Source organism: Pleurodeles waltl, chromosome 4_2 (genome assembly GCF_031143425.1).
Source record: "Pleurodeles waltl isolate 20211129_DDA chromosome 4_2, aPleWal1.hap1.20221129, whole genome shotgun sequence".
Lineage (NCBI taxonomy): Eukaryota > Metazoa > Chordata > Amphibia > Caudata > Salamandridae > Pleurodeles > Pleurodeles waltl.
In genome coordinates, this window is record NC_090443.1 from 137,852,296 (window position 1) to 137,858,295 (window position 6,000).

Here is a 6,000-nt window from a genome sequence, read left to right on the forward strand (position 1 = left end):
CTGAAAGTCCAGTGTTTGTGGCTTACACTCAGATCTCACATAGGTACATTAAATTAACATTGTTCCAATGGTATTCATCAAGGCAACCTGGATAGTAAAAGGTACTTCTGAGACACTCAAAGAAAGTAGGACCCATCGTGCTACTGATGGTCATATCCCAGAATACTGTGTACATAAATAATGTCCTACAAAAATAACATAGCCATAATTCTGACTACCACAATATACTGATAGTAAGTATATAGGTGCACATTTATTTTTCTTAGCTCACTCTATCGCTCCTCTCTCTCTCTCCCTTTCTCTCTCTCTCTCGCTCTCTCTCTCTCTCTCTCTCTCTAGGACCTAGTTTCTATAGAAAAAGTGTTTTTTTTGCTAATAACTTTGGCGCTGTTTGATGAACCTTCATTAAATTTTCCCAAAAACTCATGTCAGCTGCTGTCTGGAAAGTTGCGGGATGATCCGTCAACTGGGGGCCTAGAAAAAGGGGTGTGGCAAAGCCCATTTTCCCCATTAATTTTTCAATATGGGTTTTTGAACAGTGATAGCGCCAAAACCACTGGACGGAATTACACATTATTTGGCAGAAAGGTAGCTCTTGGTCCAGAAAGAGCCCTTTTTGTTGTTTGGTGTAAATCCGTTCAGTACTTTTCTAGTTATTAAAGGAAAAACAAATGTGTATATATAGGGACTCGGATCCTCCTGGCCTCATCCGCGGATTCAGAGGAAAAACGAGGCCCTGTTGGCTGGCCGCAACCTGACAGAAACGATACGGCTGCCTTTTTGTTTCTCGCATTGCCTTAGGGGGACAGTGTAAAAACATATAGGGGTCAGGATAGAGGTATCCTGACTCCATAAGACACATGGAGGAGTCCATTAGGGACACCTCATGGGCAATAAATTTCCCATTTTTTTCCGGCCGATCTAGGATTCAAGAATCCTCTGCAGATCCTCCACGGATCCTGGAGAAAAGCAAGGCCCTGATTCGATTGCCACAACCTGACACATATATTAATATTTCTGTAAAAAAAAAAAACATAGAAATTCACTGATTAAAAAACCAAAGGTTACAGGGAGATTATAGTTAGGTTGACACTTTACCCGTACAAAACCACAAAAATTCAGCAGTTATAGTTATAGTTATAGTTATACTTATCTGAAGAAACTATAACGCGTGCCGGAAAGTAACTTTAGACCACGAGTTATAATTTCTTAACATAAGTACAACTGTCAGAAAGTGGAGCTTTCATCTCTGTCCCCTGCACACATACATGCAGAAATGAAAGGTTTGCTTCAGCGAGCAAGGAGCAGCTGTTAAAGCAGCTCCTTGCTTGCTGAAGCAATGGCACAGTAGGGGAGGCCTTGGGGCTTCCCCCGCGGTACCAGATAGCCCATAAAGGGGATTTTGTATAATGAAAATATGGAAAAAATAAAAATACAGGGACCACGGTTCCAGATAGCCCACAAAGGGCTAAAAAAAGACCAGGGAAAAAACACAATAGCTCAGCGTGAAGGTCAGCTGGACTTGTTTCCCTCTTTTTTTTTTAAAACTACAAATGTTTAAAGGTAAAATAAAAGTTGATTTTATTTTTTAAAAACATAAACAAATAATTTTTTTCTTTTTAAATTGAACAGAAATATAGCATTCTAAGTATTTCATACATCAAAGCCTAGAAAAGACTGTCTCCCTCCCTCGCACTCTGTCACTCTCTCGTTCAATCTCTTTCTCCCACTCACAAACCCACTGAGACACTCACATACCTATACCAGACCCACTGTGACCCTTGTGCACTCAATCACAGTCCCAGTCAGACCCTCATGCACCCACTCACAGACCCACTCAGGCATTCACGCACCCACTCACAGACTCACTCAGAATCTCGCACACCCATTCACAGACCCACTGACAATCTCATGAACCCACTCATATACCCGATGCGCACACTGACACCCCCAGTAAAACACTGATGTATGCACTCTTCACCCAGACCCTCTTGCGGCCACTCTCATCACCAGATACCCCCTCTATACCTATAACTCGCACCCCGCCATGCACTGCTAATTACCACTCAAATTACTCATAACGTCTTTGATGATAAGATTGATAATATCAATGTAATAGTTGCAGTAAAATGATTTACGAAAAAACTGCATAGTGGGGGCACAAGTTATAGTTACCTTAGGGCACGAGTTATAGTTTCTTGAGGTAACTCTATCTATATTAATTAGTGAATTTCTATGGTTTTGTACATTTAACATGTGAGCTTAACTATAACGTCCCTGTTACCTTTGGTTTTGTAAGTGAATATATAAGATACCCCTCTCACATCCCTTACAGTGCTTCACAAAATATTATTTTAGGGAAATCTTTTCTATCTGAGGGAGACAGGTGAGGCTTTTCACATTAACTCCAAAGCACAACTTACTCCGTATTGTGACAACCCAGGACCCTGTTAGGGCAGCTTCAGAGACAGCAGGAATGGAGAAACCTGTCATTAAACAGCACAAAAGAATATACTCTGAAGCCCAATTGTGGATAATTCAGCGCTTTTATTAATTGAAGGCAGCAGCACCTTTCTGACGCGTTTCGGCTCATTCAAGAGACTTGTTCACAGGTGAGTAGCATTACTGGGGCAAAGTGTCACCTGCTTTTATAGTCAATATCCTTTGCAGTTTTACAATCTGTATTCAGTCACTTGGCCCACAATGCATCTTGGAAGTAATAACTTGTGCTCTCCAACTGCAGAGCTTACAATTATTTCAATAACAATTCATTCTATTCCACGATTATTCCAATGACAGTTCATTCAATTCCAAAATGTCAGACAAAGCACTGTAATCCACAATCAGCAAGAGGCAGTATGACACCACTTTCACATCCCTTGCTCTCCTTCACAAAACATTATTTTTGGGAAATCCTTTCTTTCTTTCATGAGGGAGGCGTGTAGGCTTTTCACATTAACTCCAAACTCCATTACTCCATATTGTGATTGCCCACTTGGCCCACAGTTCCTACTGTCGGTCGCCCATAGGTAGTTATAGTTAGGACTATGGGGGTTATTACAACTTTGGAGGAGGTGTTTATCTGTCCCAAAAGTGACGGTAAAGTGACGGATATACCACCAGCCGTATTACGAGTCCATTAAATCCTATGGAACTCGTAATACGGCTGGTGGTATATCCGTCACTTTACCGTCACTTTTGGGACGGATTAACACCTCCTCCAAATTTGTAATAACCCCCTATGTTTCCACAGGAAAAGCATTTCTTGACTTGCCTATATCTTTGGTGTCATTTGACAAATCATCACAAGATTTTCCAAAAAAAAGTGTGTTGTGAGACTTGTTTCACTTGGGAAGTTTCAGGGTGGCATGTCGGGGGCGAGAAAAAGGGGGATTAAAAAAAAGTGTGTTTCCCATGTTAATTCCCATAGGAGTTTTGCAGCCCGAACTGCTGAACAGAATTACACCAAAATTGACAGAAAGCTAGATGTTGTTCCACAGATTGTGCTTTTTTAATTCGGTGGAAATCTGTTCAATAGTTTAGGTGAAATTAATGGAAATCCAAATTTGTATATCTGGGCGGAGCCTAAGCACAGATCGCTTGGTGAGATCTTGGGGCAAATATACATGATGGCACCCCATTGAAATGCATTGTAGTGAAGGGCAGATTTTGAGAGTCACAAAAGGAGAACGTATAAAGAGTGATAACAAATTTTACTTACAATATAAATCAGTTGCTGATGATACCATACTAACTTTAGGAATTGTGGTGTGTTCTAAGGTGACTTTATGCTGATGGGATTTAACGAATCATGTTTGCGAGAAAATTGTTTTCTCATGATTTTTCCATAGTGGTGATGGAAGGTGCTCCAGAAGCTAAATTGGGACCATATTTTTTGTAAAATCACACTATCTTTCAGCCATATGAGAATGCAGTGTGACATTCTCAGAAAAAACATGTACTTCCAACAGGAACAGGCTGTCAGTTGATTACCTTGTGTCCTACTGTAGCCTCCCAGTGTTCTAAAGAACAAGTAGAGTGCCAACATTCTTACCTATGACAAAACTGTGACATACCTGAAGCCATCTTGATTGAGTCAAACTGGTGAAACTTTAAACATTTAATTTAGGAAGCAACAAAATGAGGAGGTTCATTTTGTCATACAAATTATGATTAGTGCTGTAGGGGAGACATCCTTTACAATGCAGGCTGAGCCCTGCCTGCCATTACCACGCAGGGTTAACCAAGCATACAATATTATCAGGCATGCCATTACCACGCATGCCTTAACAACGAATATGCCTTTACCACACATGCCATTACATTGGATTTTGTTGTAAAGGAATGAATGGTAAAGTCATATTCGTTGTAAAGGTTTTACAGGTAAGCATTAAGTATGTAGGGTATGTTTGTATATATATATATATATATATATATATATATATATATATATATGGGAAAAGTCATTTGTAAGGTTTAGGATGGGTATGGGTTTTTGTGTGGTAAGTGTGTTTTTTTAGAGTTTAGGGTGGGTATGTGTTTTTGAGTGGCAAGGGTAATTTTAGGGCTTAGGGTGGGTATGAGTTTTGGGTGACAAGGGAATTTTTAGGATTTAGGGTGGGTATGGATTTTTGGGTGACAAGGGTAAATTTAGGGTTTAGGGTCAGTAAGGGTTTTTGAGTAGTAAAGGGTAATTTTAGGGTTTGGGTTGTATGGGTTTTTGGGTGGCAAGAGAATATTTAGGGTTTAGAGTGGGTATGGGTTTTTGGATTTTTTTTTAGAAATTTGTAGGGTTTAGGGTGGATGTGGGAGATAGTTGGATTAATGTTTAGTAATTAAAATGACTTTACGTTTAAAAAACATAGAAATTCCACTGAAAAAAACAAAAGTGTTACAGGGATGTTATAGTTAGGAAATAGAATTTAAAAAAACAGAAATTCACTTAAAGAGAAAAAGGCTACAGGAGTGTTATAGTTAGGCTCACTTTTTAAATGTACAAAACCATAGAAATTCACCTGTTATAGTTGGAGTTTTTTCAAGTAACTATAACTCGTGCCCTAAGGTAACTATAACTCGCGCCCCCGCCATGCACACATTTTTTAAAGAATAATGGGTCAGATGTACGAAGCCTGTTTGCATTTCTTAACAGTCTGGATCAGTATTTCGGGCTGTTAAGAAATGCAAACTGGGCTTTTCTAATTTACAAACCCTTTAAGGAATCGCAAATTGTGATTTCTACCCTGCAGAAATCTCAATTTGTATTTCCCAGAATAAATCAAATCAAATCAAATCAAAATTATTATCAGTATGCCTATTTAATAAAAAACATTGCACTTCCACACAACAAAACACATAAAAACTGTTGCACTTGTGCAGAATTAAACGTATAAAATAAAACTGTACAATATTCAGTGAGCAAGTGTCGTTTGATACGGAGATGTTATTGTTATGCACCCTTGCAGAGGGCATGTGCCCATGGGGGTCATTCCAACATTGGCGGTAAAAGGTGCATACCGCTGTCAGAAGACCGCCAACATACCGCTGCGGCCGCGGTAAACCGCCACGGTCATTCTGACCCACAACACGCAACCCGCCAAAATACAGACACCCACAAAAGTCCCCCACACCAAAGGCCAGCGAGAAACTGGCGATAACCAAACCGACACCGTCACGCCAACAGAAATACACCCACACTACCACGACACACAAATCCACACGGCGGTCTTTCAAACGCGGTATTCCATTGGCGGTACACACCGCCGCGCTCAAAATACACACACACTTACAAAACACAGCCACATTGGACAATTCCAAATACACACACCTGATACACATACGCACACCACTCCCACACACCCAATTAAATATAAAACACACACCCACATCACCCACAAACCCCCACTCCTAAAAAATCGGGACCACGCACAGAGAAATAGAGAACCGAGCACCCAGACGCGCATATTACCATCACCCAGCAATATTACCACGCACTTCACACAA